Source organism: Neolamprologus brichardi, unplaced genomic scaffold, assembly GCF_056152115.1.
Source record: "Neolamprologus brichardi isolate AB-2024 unplaced genomic scaffold, ASM5615211v1 NODE_ptg000031l+_length_7269946_cov_1, whole genome shotgun sequence".
Classification (NCBI taxonomy): Eukaryota; Metazoa; Chordata; class Actinopteri; order Cichliformes; family Cichlidae; genus Neolamprologus; species Neolamprologus brichardi.
The window spans coordinates 2,850,061-2,867,431 of NW_028270136.1; positions in this window are offsets into that span (position 1 = coordinate 2,850,061).

Below are 17,371 nucleotides of genomic sequence, written 5' to 3' on the forward strand. Positions count from 1 at the left end.
GAAAGCATTAAATGCTCGATGCACCACACAGCTTAGGAGGAACTAAAGCCTAAATGGTGCAACTGTATTGATGTAAAGTTCTTGCTGTTTTAATTCAATTAAAAGTTTTCAAGAACTGATGATAAACCAAATTCAAATTCTTATTTTATACAAGACTTTAATGCTTAAAAGATTAAAACCCACAGCTTTCCCCAAAATGTCACACCATACATTTGGTGCTGCATGGTGGTTTAGTGGTCAGCATCATCACCTACCACACTGAGCTTCTGGGTTTAAATCCACCATCTGGCTTAACCTTTTTGTACATTTTCATCCCCCATGTTGGTCTTCTCCAGATGGTTCCTTTGGCAGACAAGTTGTAGATGTTAGTCTGATTGGGAATTCTAAATTTGTCAAAGTTGTGAAGTAAAGTGCTCTATGAAATGGTTAATAGTAATATAGTATTATAGTGGTAATAAGGGTTAATGTGACTTACAGTCTTAAGTATTTTGAGTATTCAGTGATATTAGAAAAGCTTTATATAAATGCAAGTATATTATACTGCTTACACCAATCTTTTCATTCTCTATCTGAAAGGCGCCCTTTAAGGATTCTCTCCCTCACTCTAACTGTCAAAATAAGATGCAGCTCTTCAAAATACCCTGGATTTTAGCTAAGAATGTTTGAATCAAATTCAGATCCCAAAAAAGAAAAGACCTTGCAGAAGTCATTGCCGTTGGACAATGATTTATGTGATAGTGTTGCTATTTCCTAAATTACTTCAATGAGGTGCAAAGCTCTGAGCCGACATCCTAGGCGTATGATTCTGTGCGTGCGAGAGGTCCCGGGTTCAGATCCCGGACAAGCCCCCAATTGTGTTACACACCGGCCTGCAAGAAAAATAATAAAAAGAAGTAAATCACACAGCCACAGCTTTACAATGGCTAGTCGTTTTATTAACTTGACAGGTAGCGAGTGTCAGGGTGGGCATGGCCAAAACAACAAACAAAACACACTGGAAATGAGCAGAACTAACTTACCTATAGTGAATCAACCCCAAAAGAAAATACAAACCTCTAACCTGTCTCCCTACCCAAAACAGGAGAAAAAAGGTTGTAAAAGAAACGGCTCCCCACCCCTACAGCTACCATGTCCAGATACGACTCTCTAAACTGTTTTTACTGCAGCCTAGCTCTGTCACATGCCACGAAGGGCCCCAAACGCGCAGCTCACTGGAAACAGGAAGTAGTTCTGTGACCATGTGGACTAATACGCGGAGACTTCACCACTTCATTCAGTCTTTAGAGAACTAGAACAGGAATGACATCTTGGTTGTGACTGTCCCTTAGTGTTAGAATTTTAACATAAAATTAGCTTGATGATCAAAGCTTGCGCAAATGTTAGCCACATTGGCCAAGGATTTTGCAATTGTTTTGATGTTTTGGCCCCAAGTTTTAGTTTCTCAGATACCTGAAAGAATGTTGTCTTTGTTTTTTGGAGAAAACGACAAAGTATGGAAGCTGAAAAAAAAAGGCATCCATAACTCGAAATTTCAAGTTAGCTCCGCCAATCAGGAAGGTCTGTGAAGTTACATAATTTTCTTGTTTCCTACATTATTCCTTTGTTATTAACAGCACAACAGCAATTTGTATGTGCACTATACATTGGTAGCTCAATGATGCTATCACTACCTGATTTTGAGTGTGGCTGTGTCCGTGCCATCTGCTTCTCGGTAACACCAAATTATGACATACCTAACATAATCAGTGGGGCTTTGTCATTAATCATCTCCAAAGTTTATTACATAATTTAAGGAAATACAGATTGTGCTTAACAATTCCACTGAGTACATGATTAGCTGTTTAGGGTATTGCTGAAAGAGAATAGTCACAGTAATACTATATGCAGTAAATAAATAAGTAATCAAGATTAAAAAAGATTTAAAAAATATTAAGGTCTCAAAGAGAATCTAAGAATGTAAATGGCCTGTATTTGTATAGCGCTTTAATAATAACAATAATGGATTGGCTTTATATAGTGCTTTTCAAGGCACCCAAGGCACTTTACAATTCCACTATTCATTCACTCTCACATTCACACACTGGTGGAGGCAGCTACAGTTGTAGCCACAGCTGCCCTGGGGCAGACTGACAGAAGCGAGGCTGCCATATCGCGCCATCGGCCCCTCTGGCCAAAACCAGTAGGCGGTAGGTAAAGTGTCTTGCCCAAGGACACAACGACCAGGACAGAGAGACCGGGGATCAAACCGGCGACCTTCCAGTTACAGATGCGCTTCCCAACCTCCTGAGCCACGGTCGCCCTTTACTAGTCCCTAAGGACCCCAAAGCGCATTACACATTCAGTCATCCACCCATGGCAAGCTACATTGTAGCTGACAGAGGCGAGACTGTCGGAGCCGGGGCTCGATCCGGCAACCTTCCGATTACAAGACGAACTGCCAACTCTTGAGCCATGATTGCCCCGTGTCTCACAAAATGTCCAGAGCATTATCATTTCCAATGCGTAAAATACCACGTCCCTAGGCATCTCATAGTGAAGCAAAAGGTACATTTCCAAGTCCTCATTAAACGCTCTGGGTTCTCAATTGACTCCAATATAAACCCGCTTGGGGCGGAAAGATATACACAAACACGTCAAAGTATCTGATAATTCAACTATAAAATAGCTTCATGTTGTGGCCATCATATATTGTTTTCCAAAGTGATTCAGGATCTGAAAGTGAACAGATTTAATGTACATAATGCTTTTTTAGGTTTATTATTTTCACTTCAAAAGTAAAATACCGACGATTGTGACAAGTTGTTGGTATTTTATGCGTTGAGAATGAGAGTGTGTTGGAATGTCTAAAAACAATCTCTAAGGATGTAAGAGTATGTAACAGACTTTACACAATCACATTCACACATACAGTCAGTTTTTTGACACCTAACTGCTAGGGATGGGTATCGAAACCCGGTTCTTGTTGAGAACCGGTTCCCACTGTTTCAATTCCTTGGAATTGTTTGCCATTTTTGCAAACGATTCCCTTATCGATTCCAGTTGCCTCGAATGACGTCACCTCGTTGCGGAGCGTCATTTACCTGGCAGGAAACATGGCGCCTCAAAACTTTTATTATACTTTACGAGAATGGATGACAACAGAGCAACTTGCAATACTTGCAAAGCAGATATTTCATTTAAGGGAGGAAACACTGCAAATATGCAAAAGCATTTGCTCACAAAACACGCGATGACCTTAAACGAATGTCGTGTTTTTAATTCCACTCCGGACTCGTGAATCTCAACCCATCAGCAGCGGTAACGTTTGCATGTCCTCTCCCGTTAATGCGGCAGGTAAATAATCAACTAACAGTGCATATTATGTTAGCGCGATCTGCCTTATTACAAAACCATTACCAGGATATTCTTGTGTAATTGCTACAGAATAATTTATGTTATACTTTGTTATTGCTACAGAAGAATATTTATTTTATTATTTTACATTTACATTTTTTTTTCCTGGGGACCCTGTGACACCCCATTGAAGAGCCGTAGGCTGTGGATCTCTTAAGATCTCACTGCTGGGTTTGTAAGGCCATGTTACTCCTAAATTTCTGTCTTGTTCAAAGAGAAGATATAAAACAAAGTTCTAAGCTAATCGACCTTAGTGTTCTCCTTTTTAAAAAAAGAATCGATAAAGAATCGAATCGTTAAACAGAATCGAAAATGGAATCGGAATCGTGAAAATCTTATCAATACCCATCCCTACACAACTGCTTTCCATCATACACATTCAAACTTTACACATTGGAGAGCAACTTGGGATTCATTATCTTGCCCAAGGATACCTTGGCATGCAGACTGGAGCAGCCATGACCTGAACTACAGACCATCTCATTAGCAGATGACCTGCTGTACCTCCTGAGCTACAACCACCCCAGAGTAATACCAGTCAAAGTTTTGAACACACTCACCCACTGGTATTTGCGCAAGCATTTGACTGGTTCTGTAAATTTGGCAAGCTTAATTGTATAAAGTGGAAAGCTTGAACATGTCATCAAGAGAGCTCACCAAAAAGAGTGATGCAGAAAGATACTGTGACTGAAGAAAACTTGACCATTTGTATTTGTTTCACTTTGAATGTCTGGCCACATATCCATACTCACCATTTTTTAAAGTGATAGAAAAAAATGAAGTTTTCTTTTGAAGTTTCTGGTTAAGTTCAAATTTAAGATACGTCTCTTTCTATACCCCACTGATACATCACTGCCACTGTTCACAGGTTAGTGACTTTAAAGGTTATAGTGTACTTTCATACTATGCCTGCTGCGTTAACCTTTTCTTCCAGTTAGAGTTCTCTCCATGACTTCTTCTTTTTCTCAGCCTTCAGAGTGTATAATTTGTAAAACACTAGTTTGGTGTTTCAGGGCGTGTGGGGAAAACTGAGCTTTTGCAAAGCTAAGACGCATGCTACCCTGCAAGAACCAGTGGCTGTGTGAATGTAAAAAGGAGACAGTCTGACCCTTTCATGTTCACTTTAAATGTCACTATCATAACTATCATCAAATATTACTGGACATTTTATATTATTTTATATTCTACATATTTATTCTTGGACTCAAATACCTGCCCTGTCAAAACCTGCTGCAGGCTGTGATAATGTCATATAGTCTTTAGTTTCCAACATTATATTTTGTTTTTAAAAAGTATTTCTTATATTTTTGTCTGCTTTGTCCACTTAGTTACTACTTAATGTTATTTTCTTAATCACTCTAATGTTGGACTAATGAGTCTTTTTTCTTTAAAGTAATATACAATAGATAGATAATGACTTGATTATCAATACTTTTGATAATGATAATTTTCATTAATGACTTTGTTTTGTTATATTTCTTTATTATTTATGTACTTATTAATCTTCAAAACGAAAGTTTTGACATTACTGATATTGGTTTGTATAATTGTAAGGTAAATGTGAATCCATATCTCATCACTAAACACTAAAAAACAAACTCAGGCCAGGTGTTTGGGGGATTCTTAAACCATCATTTTGTGTTGATCCATCTGTTTTACCCCTGGGAGTGAGGCATTCCCCTCTTGCTTAAAGCTATATTGTTAAAAAAAAATAGGTGTAGAAACAGGTGGAAAAATGTAGGAGGGATAACAGCAGGATGCCAGATGGATGGAAAGGCAGAAAGAGATAATAATGTTCAAAAAAAATCCACTGTTCAAGCAAGACACAGTCAGCTATATGTATTTGTGGTATCATGAGATGGCCTCCACCAAATGTCTGATTGGTTTATTGAAGTTATCAGCTATGAAATCCTTCATATGTATCTTCATATGTTTTATGTGGAACATTTCCTAAAATCTGCTACATTTAGTATAGGTTGACTTTAGAAGTTAATGTACCTCAAAAACCCTGAAATCAACAAAACAACACAATTAACACTCTCAAATTAGTTCCTGCTTGGCTCTGAGTCCTTACTGGCCTGACTTGAGAAGAATTTCAAGCAGCTAGTCCTTCTTTCAGACATTTTAAATGTATTTTTACCCCTGTAATTTGGATCCAAGACTTTGAAAATAATAAAGCACACTGCATACCGGCATTTGAGCATGTTTGTGTGTGCAGTGCTTAAAGGAATGCTCAGACTGGGCAAATGTAAATGTAAGACAGGTAATCTGGAAGGTAGCATCTTTAGGTTTTAAAAACTTGTTTGGTTCTTTGGCAAGTGATTCAAATACAGTCTAAAGTTATGTGTTGAAAGATGTTAAAGTGCATATTTAGAAAATACTGATCTCATGCCAAAAATCTTTTGATTTTATGCTGGACACAACTACATGTGAAAAAACACTGAGCTACACAGAGAGCAGAAAGTGTAATGTTATTGTTGTGAGATGGATTTAATAGCATTTTAATAAAAACACATAAAAGAAAAGCAGAGTGCATAAAAATAGTAGGTTTGATGAGGAGGGGAATGGGAAGTGATGCAGGAAGGAGGAGAGTGAGAATGAGGGAAGCAAAGACAAGGACATAGAAGAAGATGCAGAAAACCAAATGAGAGCTTTTGACGAGAAAAAAGAGAAGAAAGAAGATGGAAAGCAAGACAGAGTAAGAAAAGGGTGTGTGTGTGTCAGTGGCTGGAAGGGAACAGACTGAAATAGAAGCAGTTATTACTCCGTGTATTGCTGTGACTGACTGTCTCCCTCTCTCACTCCCTGTCTGACTGTGCTGTGTTCATAATGTACTGTGGTCAGTTAGCAGAGAGACAGACTGCAGGGTGGAGCTGCCTTCACTGTAACCACACACAAACACACAGATGTGAATCCCTCTTGATCTGGTCTGTTGGCAGATGCAGTCACAGTGAACCTTGGATGCTGCAACAATCAACTCGCATGACCACTCGACATGTCGCATCGGCAGAATGCAACATGTTCATCATGAAGGTCAAGTGTCCCACATTACTGCTAATGCCACAACAACGTCTCATGCTCTACATCAGGGGTCCCCAATCCCAGTCCACGAGGGCCGGTGTCTCTGCAGGTTTTAGATGTGTCCTTGATCCACCACAGCTGATTTGAAATGATAAATGACCTTCTCAACATGTCTTGAAGTTCTCCAGAGGCCTGGTAATGAACTAATCATATGATTCAGGTGTGTTGACCCAGGGTGAGATCTAAAACCTGCAGGGACACCGGCCCTTGCGGACTGGGATTGGGGACCCCTGCTCTACATTCATCACTTAATAGGATCTCAAGATACTACGTGTGTACTCACACTAAAGCCTCTGTATTGTGCCCAAAAGTATTTGACTCCAAGCCTAGCTTGGTTATCTAGTGGGATCACTGCATCCCATGCCCGGGCACAGGTACGCAAACTGGCCTGCCAGTAGAGGTGTGCCTGAGTGCAGTGCAGTGATCGCTATCTGGATGTGGACCACTCCCTCAACGACAGCTGCTTCCCTAACACCTCTAACTTGGCCACAACAAAGTAATTAGGCAGCAGATAAAAAGGTCAATGACAAAAGAAGCAAAAAAGAAAAAGAATAGAAACCAACCACATTTCCCCTCCAGTCTGACGTTTGACATTTAGTCGATACGGTTACTAGCTAAAGTTAGTCTCCACAGAGCACAGAACTGAGAGCATTTCAGTCTCTTCTCCACTGAGGTTACGTCCGTCTGTCCACTTCAGGAGTTCCAATAAAGATTTGTATGAACACATTTGTATTTTGAAAAATAATAAACATTTATTTTGAATGACTGTGTTTTCTGATTGTTTATGTGCGTTCGTGTATGTATATATTGTGTATGGCTAAATAACTTCCACACTAATATGTACAGCTTACGTGAGGGCAGAATGGCAAAAAAAAGTGCCAGCAATGTGTAATTACGTGGGCCTGAACAGTAAGGATAGTTTCAAACAGCTGTGGTGAGCTGAACTTGGACTAAATTTGTCATCGCTGCTTTAAAGTGAAGAAGTGCAGCAGAAGTGAGTGCAGTGCTGGTGCACTGGACTAACGTGCATGTCGCTATACAGTAGCAGCAGCTTTGATGTTGCTCTGCTGTCGACTTTACACTTCCTCTCAGGCCGTAAAAACCTGAATACACAGCTGTCTGTCATCACACACACAGCAAGACAGCCTGTCTGTGTGTGTGTGTGTGTGTGTGTGTGTGTGTGTGTGTGTGTGTGTGTGTGAGAGAGAGAGAGAGAGAGAGAGAGAGAGAGAGGATGAAAAGGTTAGTCTACCTGCTGCTTTCTCATTATTGCTTTTGGGAGTCTAAATAATGGTTAAAAATGTGTGTGTGTGTGTGTGTGTGTGTGTTTGTGTGTAATGGGCTCTTTACGAACGGAAGCCATTGGTTGTTTGAAGTTTACACTACTGGAAAAAATCAGATAACAGGGTTTTATGTAGACTGTGCCTCTGTATATGTGTGTGTGTGTATATTTGTGTGATGGCACCTCAGGCTAATGATTTACTGAAAGTGTGTGTAAGGCAAGGAATGGTAAGGACGTAAGGTTTACACCTAATAATCATGTGTTTCAGCTGGGGTGTCAGGAACTGAACTGCGGCTGTTACCTGGCCACTCCTGGTCCTCCGGCATAGGTCGCACAGAACCTCGCCAACTGAGTTTGGTATTCAGAGTTCAAATATGAAAATGGAAGTAATAAAATATAACATCCAGCAGCTGGTTAGCTTATGTTAAGCTCGTTTGATGGGTTTAATAGGCCTTTCATGCTAAAATGCTGGGAGTGCATTGTGTGTCTCATCAAAAGGGCTTGTAGTAATTAAAAGATGCTCTTTTGTACTACAGAGAAAAGGTAGGTACTAAGCAGTAGATACAAACAAGCGCTGAACAATACTACAAGAGCTATTCAGTAGCCTATATGGGCATACTGTATAGGCTAAACAAATAATAATATATAATATGCTCAATAATCATGCAAAACCATTAAAGTTTTTCATAGGAAATCATTACATCTTCAATTCAAATTCTCTGGAATGCCAGAAATCTGAATGTATTACTCAACGGTGTAACAATATTATTATTATCACATCATAAGACATCTTAAGAAGCTTTAATTTATTATTTACAGTTAGATGTCTCCACATCACAGACAACATAAGCATGTTTTTTTATTAATTTTTGTGCTGGTGGGCAAAATCTGCACAACTGCACTGTTGGGATTAAAAACGGGTATTTTCTCTGATGGTTTGAAGTGCGCACCTTCAACATGACTGGAGAGTCATCAGTGGTGCTGCTTCGTCATCACATTGGTCATGTGACTTGAACGTGCGAGGGTTAAGTGGACGAGGTAGCGTGTGAGCCAGTTCCAAATCAGCTTTAAGCAACTTTGCTTTTATGGAAAAAAAATCCTATTGAAACACATCTAAATGATCACACATACAGGCCTTTAAATAACCTGAAACTAAGTATGTTCCTGCTTTGTGTCCATATGTGTGAACGCAGCGTAGGTGACACTCCACACTGAAGGGATCTTATGAGCTGTCTTTTTAGTAGCAAGCCTTTCAACTTGGCTGCAATGTAACAATTTTTAATATCAAAGGTAAATGGAAACCAGAAATACCGCACTCTGCTTAAGTTTTAGATGTAACTAGAAAGATTTACTTAGGGGGAAGAAAGGAAACAGAGGCCACTGAGTCACATATTGTTATACAGATGTCTGGGCATTAACATGGAAATTGAGGCGTATCTGCTCATTGAACCAGACCAGTGCCAGACATTAAAGCACTATAGGAAGATTCATATTCAGTGTGTGTGTGTGCGAAAGAAAGGAAGGTGCAGGTAACTCGGCTCTGTTGCCACCTGTCATTAAAACCGTCTCCTGGAACTGAACTGAACCTTTATAAGAACATTATAAAGATATTTACTGGGGTGAGAGAGACAGCAACACAAAGAGTCATAGAGAGAAAAAGAAGAAGGCAAAGTGGAGATGAAGAAATTCTCCTTCTCTGTCTTTCTTTGCCAAAAGCAGATAATTGAAGGCCTCACTTGGACTCGGGAAGCAAAAGGAGGGCAGAGAAGGAAAGGAGACGATCGAGGCCAAAGAGGGAGAATAGAGAGAGGGAAGCCACGTCCACATGTATGACTCACTCTCTCTCCCTCCTGCTGCTCTGTAACTCTTCCTCTATGTCACTATCCCACTCTCACTGTCAGCGAGGTCAAACCGAACTCAGAGCAGCAGTTTTCCCAAAATATAGCACCAGTGGTACTATTTATGTCACCTGAGTCACGGTACCTGTATCAGCAACATGAGTTGTAGTAGCAGTAAACCATCATTGGTGCACCGTGCCAATAACACAGCTCTGTGAAGACAAACTATACACTCGCATACAACTTTGCCTGCTTTTGATCTGTTGCCAAGGTAAACTCAGACAGACTTGAGGAGCATGTCTGCCATCTAAATATATACGTGTGTGTTTGTGCTGAATGTTTCATGCTCCTCTGCTAACCACAAGAAATAACTGAAACCTAAACCGGTGACATAAAAGTCAAAGAGGCCAAAATCACACGAGCATGTATGCACAAGGAAATGAAAAGCACTTAAAGAAGCTGCCTTTGTTTGACTCGGAAGCGATGTCCAAAGCTTGGACAATCAGACAATCAACATCATTAAAATACAATAAAAACATATCAGGTTTTCATTCGATGAAGAACAGATGGAGAAAAGAGGCTGCACTTTTAAGGACTATTCACTGTTTCCATGTTTCCAAACAGCTGCAGTCAGCAGTGTTCATGTTCATGCACTAGAAAACCGAATGCAGACCTTCTGACATCGAGGCAAAGAGTTGCTTTTTCCTGTGTTAGACTGGACAACATGAAAAAAAGGAAATGGGGAAAGTATTGTAAGAAAAGGGCCTACAAATCAAGAATGCTGACTTACAGCATGCAGCTCGTGTTTTTGGTTGTGAGTTTCACTGAGAGATGCTGTAAGGTCTGGCTCTACTCAACAGCAAACCAAAGACAGACAGACAGACGGACAGGTGGGACACGTCTTCCTCACAGGCTTTCTGTCAGCAGAGGGAGACCCTTGGGTACGAGTGACATCACCCATCAGGAGCCAATCACACGCGTGCAGTAAATGTTTAGAAGGTTTAGGCATTTGTAGGGTTGGTTGGCTCGACCGTGAAGCACAGCATGCTGAGGACTGAACAATAATGTGTTGGCGAGTTTTGACAGTCATGCAGTTAAAGTGTCCATGTGCTGAAAATAGGAGGAGAGGAGAATATAAAGAAAAGGATAAAAAGTATGAAGATTTTTTAAATGGGTAAAGGATGGGTTGGATGAAAATGAGTTGAGAACAAGACCAGCTGAGAGTGAAGGAATGGAAAAGCAGACCAAGGAGTGACTCAGTACAGCCAGAGAGAGAGAGAGAGGAATGTTTAACACACTTTATGTCTCTCTGTCCCACTTACTTTCTCTGCTTCCCAACTTGCAAGGAATATCAAACCCATCCCCCTCCTCCTGACGCACACACACACTCAGCACAGACAGGCTGAGGATGGAAAGTATGAGCATTGCACTGCAGCCAGACTTCAGAGAGAGAAATGATCAACAGAAGGAAAATATCCTGTGTTGTGACTCAGGCTGTTCTGGTCTATTGTCTACCTATACTGATATAGATTGCACTTAGCTTGTGTTAAAATTTGAATGAAGTTTAATTTAGAGTGAGATAATACAAGTGGACGGTATATTAGCATTGGGATTTTCAAAGCTTTTGACATTTGTTTGCTAATATCCTTGTAATAAAGTTAGAAAGCAAAGGACTAGTTTGACATTTTCAGGAACCTAGCCTAGCATAATTATTAGCAATGGCTACACAGCTAGCTGGCTATCGTCAAAGACAAAACAGTGCAAAGTTCTAACTCTTCCCTCTTCTTGTTTTTGCACAAATGAAACCAACAAAAGACAACTGGAAGTACTCATGCCAGCTTTGGATAAAGCTAGGGTATTTCCAGCCTCTGCGCTAAGCTAAGCAAACCTGCTGTTAGTTGTAGCTTGAAATATAGTTTACAAATGTACACTGATGTTGACAAGAGACTAAAATGTCACTAATATCTCATTTTAGCTTTTGGAATAATAGTTTTACTTTGCAATTATGGTGGATAAAAAAAAAATCTGATGATGATGATGAAGTGTCTGTAAAAATAACTCTACCAAAGCATTCACAAAGAGCAGTTACACAGTTGTTGAAAATATTACTGTATGTGCATTACTGACACAGTATCAGTATTTTTACTTTTCACTATTATTCTCAACATGTTTTTATCATGATAGATATTACACATCATGTTGCTTGTGTACATTGCGTATGACTTAAAAAAGAAACTGACATAATCAGCCTACAGAATCATTTTGATATGAAAGTGTAGGAGGCTGGTTTGGAGTTTGGAGTCACGCTCCTCGTGTTGCATTTATACGTAAGATACGTGGTTATGCATCCAGCACATGCCCAGACAAATATGACTACATACACACAGCGCCCCACCCCCAGGCACAGACGCTATATCTAGGGCAGGGTGTAATGATAATGATACAGTGGTGTTAATTAGCATGAAATACTAGCATGCTATCCAATTTTCTCCATTCAAAATGAAGAGCTGCTGCTTCTGCTTCAAAAACACACGGCTGCTATCAAATGTACCACTGTCTAATGTTGATGACACGGTTTAAAAGAAAAGGTTTTTGCATGTACAGTTTTTTCCTAACATACGGTACAGTAGCGTTACAGAGTCTACCCGATTTCGGCTCATGCCCTCTTTTGCCACTGTCTCTGCAGGAATTTAAAGCAATGTTTCATCAGTGTGGATGGATGAAAACTTAGAAAAACATGAAACGAACTCATGATTGGAACATAACCACTGCATTTTCAAGACCCAATTTGCCCAACATTTTCAATTATTTGTTTTGTTGTTGGCCCTTGCAGACACAGAGCATGCAATCAAACATAACACAAAGGGTTAAATGCTATTTAAACACATCACAGTTAAACCCCCTTCGTTGCACATCACTTATTCTTGAGTGATCATTTTATTTGTTCTACGTGGCAAGACTTGGGAGAACAATGTAGAAAATATAATAAGAAAAAATGTGCAATTAATGATGACCTCAAAGAGCTAAAGTAGGATTATGGTAGTATTAATCGCACTGGGAGGGGAAAAGTACAGTTCCAACAGGGTTGAAAATATTTCAGCAGTCACTTTCACTTTTTATTCGCACCAGCAAATTGTACCTGTATCTCCTTAATCCCTTTAACCCTCTGAGGTCTAAGTTGTCAGTGGAAAAGATACAACCCCACTAACCCAAACCCTAACCCTGGGCAAGTAGAATATTAACGTCCAATGACATCATGTCAAAGAAAACATTCATTTTTAATGGCTTCAAACACTATTCAGATTTTTTTTCCAGAAAGTATGTTTTCTATCATCCAAACATAGGATGAGACTCGGGCTGGAATCTGCTGGTGGTTCACCTATAACAGGCCCATGCAGCATAGCTGAACTCTACTTTCCAGTTGAGCATGAATGTCAATTCTGAAATGTTAATATTCTCTGTTTACTCTTTTTTTTTACAGTGTGCATGTAAATTCATGTGATGGCTGCAAGACAAAGCTGATCCATGTATTTGTTCATTTCATCAAACTCTGAACAGTTGAACTGAAAACTGTGGAGTGATAAAAAGTGTTTGAATACACGATGACATACATGCTGTATAATTTATTTCCCCATGGTATACTACTATCAGTGAATGTCATCTGTTAGGTCAGCACAGCTATTAAAATAGTGCTAACAATGTTTTTGTTTGATGGAAAGGGAACAACTTTGACTCTGTGTGCTAATAAAATGTCATAACCTCCTGCTTTCCCTTATTTCCTGTGCAGTAAATCCGTACCCCCAGTGTCCCACCAAACCTGTGTGCATGTGGTCTTTTTTCTCTAGCTTCATCAGGTGTCATTTGCATGCATTAAAAAAGTCATTCTGCTCATTTTGAGGTCCAGACACTCTAGCTACCATAGCACTATCCTTTTATGTATTTGTCCTTGTGGATGATGACTTAGGCTCAGCTGGATCTTAAACTGAAATAACATCATTTAGTCCATAAAAACTTTAGGTTAAAATGTAAATAAAATGGCACCAAACCCTAACCCCGCCTCTAGCTGATGACAGGGCCCTATTTTTAGGACAGAAGCATTGACTATTGAATTGACCGGACAAAGACTCCTATCTGACCCACTGGACAGTGTTAGAAAATGGCAAAGAGGGCATAACATAACATAACAGTATTTTCATAGGTGCTACAGCCTCCCCCACAGCCATGCATATTACACCAAAGTAATTAAATATTAGATAAACACTTGAATTGATAAGATTTAAGGTGAATTAACTTCCTATAACTTTAATTAAAGGGGCATCTGGGCAGTGAGCTACCAGAACCTTTCTGTAATTTCACACATTTATTCATGCTGGCACATTATCATGTAGAAAAACTGACACATACTGTTGAAATTACACTCCTTTTTTATATTGAGGAGGACTAAATGTGTACCCATAGATCTTTTCACTGAGAAAAAGAGGAGTTTTGCTGGATACTAAGTAGGTTTTAGATGTCCCATAGGTCAGTGAGCTTGACCTTCCTCGCCTAGGCTTAGAGTTCGGGTTATGGTTGTCAGGCTTGATGACTCAGGCTCCACAGGGTTAAATAGTATTTGCAGAATCCCCTCTCAAGTAGGCTAATACACCTGAATCATCATCATTTACATTTCATATAATCAGAAGGGTTTATGCACTCCTCACTAAAATTATGCTGCTAACTATTATGGTGAGTCTGTGCTTTCTACCACATGGCTCAAAGAGTGATGTCGAGTTTGTTCTAAAAGTTATAGACTGTATAGTATAAAAGAGAGACAATTCATGATAATAAGCACATAGGTCTCTAATGGGAGCGGGTGGAGCTAATCCTTCTTCTACATCCAGATCCAATAACTCCTCCTGAGTCAAAGGCTGGTCTGTGGAGTCTCCAGCGTCCCACAGCTCTGTTAGCTAATGTTTTTCCTTGGCTGCTAACCAAACCACAGCCCAGGAACAGGAAGATGCAGAGAAGCGTTTGGCTATCCTACCTCTGAGGCTACACACCTATTCTAACGACCCAAACAAACAGCAGATAAAACTTACATACTCATACCCATGTGATAACCTGTTTAGTTAACAACATGGATTAATAGTTCAGATATAAACTGCTAGCTGTGTGTCTTTTTTGATTGTTTTTACTACAAGTAATATTTACTAGTACTGAATCCTTCTGGTTAAAGACTGTGTTGTAATCATCAGATAGACACACTGATCTGTGGTGTCTTCCCCTCCTCTTCCTGTGTGCATTCTGTGCTTCATTTGCTGACCTCTGTTAGCCACAGCAAACGTCTATTGTTCATTTTTTTTACTTCAAACATGCTTTTTGTGGCCCATCTGGAAACATTTAGCACAGTGTTGCCACAGTTATGGCCAGACGATGGACACAGCGGCGATGTAAATCCACCTCAGCGTGTCTTCAGGATGAGGAAAGGATAATGGGAAAGAACTCCAGGCTGGGAGTGCTGGTTGGAAAAACTAAAACAGCCGAGGGATGTCATTTAATTAATGAAGGGGTTTGTGTGTATATGAGTTTGTGAGTGTGTGTGTGTGTTCATCTACAAGCGTCTACATGACAGCAGAGGTCGGTCTGAGAGACATCACAGCTCCTCCCCTGTTAGAGGTCGAAGGTCAGGAATGGTAAAATGTTGGTGGGGGTGGAGCAGTTTCACTAAAAGCTTCACCAGCTGCCACAGGAATTAATTTTGTGGTGTTTGTCCTATTCCCACTCACGTCCCAGTGTGAGGGAGCTTTGCACCATAAGGTTCATAGGTTGGCTGTAAATACAGGACCCACCAGGCGTTCTGCATCCCCCTTTACAGGATTTTTCTAAGACTGATCAATCTTCAGTGCTTCTTTAATTGTGTCTGAGCTCCAAGCATTCACACACCTCTTGACACAATGCTGTGGTTTACTGTCACAAACATTCTGTGCTGTTTGGTTTGAACCTAAATATGACCAAGAGACATAATAAAAGAGAGACACTCAAAAATCCTGATTTGGAGGTGTGGAATGTAGTGATGTGCCCCTGATTTCCTTTCTGATTCGATACCGAGTAAAATTCAGGGTGACGACGATACTGATCCGATACAGTACAAAAACGTAATGTTCCATTGTATTTCATAATACAACATATAATTGTATTATGTAATCGTAATAATATAGCTTCATAATGATTACAGGACACTAAGTTCATATTGCTTAATAATGTAGAATTATCATGTGGAAATAAAAACAACTGAAGTTTGAACATGTTGCCTGCCTGCAGCACTGAAGGACTCCGCGAGAGATGTCTGTCTCCCCTAGCAGCACCTGTCCCTCTCCTCCTCTTCAGTTCGCCTCACCATATGCTCATCATATTCTTTACTCTGAGGTGTTTGACGAGGTTAGTGGTGTTGCCACAACACCTCACTGTCTTGCCACATATATCGCGTAAGATACGTCCACACATGACTCCGTCCACGCTCAGCCATTGTTGTGAGTGCGCACGCCAGGGGCTGACACATTTAGCCGTATTTCGCATATGACTGTAAAAGGCGGAAGAGGAAGTAGTTCCTTCCAATTTAGACGATCCGAGTGATATTGTTTCTTTCCACGGTAATGAAAAACTAAAAATTTACCCCAAAGTACTAAAATGTCGATATTTCAATATCGATCCACTAGTGGAATGGCTCTCTGTAGTTCCATCTGGAGTTTTTGGAAATCACATGTGCTTTTCTCTCACTGCTGCTGAACCCTGTGCTTCAGTGGCAAAAAGGTCAGTGGACATGACAGCCTGTAAAAACACGCACTAAAGAGGAAAGGTATCTATTCTCTCAACAGCTACAATTCTCACTACTGCCTTCATTTTATGGCATAGGAAAATATAGGTGTAGGACTCCATTACCCAGAGTACCCTTCTCTGCTGCAGACACACGTGTTTGAGTACTAAGATGATTCCAACTGTACAAAAAGCTACATGTTAACATTCTTCTAAGATTAAAAACTAAAGTCAGGCAACGAATAGAGCAACACACTGACACTTTCAAACAAACAGAAGTTCTAAATACACCAATGAGCACTGACAGGTGAATAACACTGATGATGTCTGAATTGTGGCACCTGTTAGTGGCTGGGCTTTATTAGGGACCAGGTGAACATTTCGTCCTCAAAGTTGACGTGCTAGAAGCAGGAAAAATGGGACCTCTGTCCACCACTGCAAGTCCCAACAGCTCACGAGCATCAGAGCTGGGCCATGGACCAATTTGAAGAAGGTGGCCCCGTCTAATGGATCACATTTTCTTTTACCTCACCTGGGTGGCCAGGTGTGTGTGCATCACTTACACCTGTCACTAGTGTGCACTATGAGAAGAAGGCAAGCCAACAGAGGCATTGTGATGCTTTGAGTAATGATCTCCTGGGGAACCTCGGGTCCTGTCGTCCATGTGGAGGTTACTTTGACCTTGTTGTGTCCCACTGGTGTACGTGTGTTAAAAAATAAGCCTGAGCTGATTCACTTGATATTAGTGAGTCATACTGATTGTCCTTTAACTGTATTTTAGAATATCCACCTGAGCTTTCTTATTAAAGACTAAGAGTTTAAATACATTCAGTTAGTCATCTAAATTATTTCTCATTTAGGATTGTAAAAATCTGGGCCAATCAATCGTCAGCAGTAGCTCCACATGTGTGACTTTTCCCAGATTTACAGGGTTTGTGTCTCCAGGTGCTTTTGCTTTTTTAAGAAAGTAAAATTTTATTTTGCA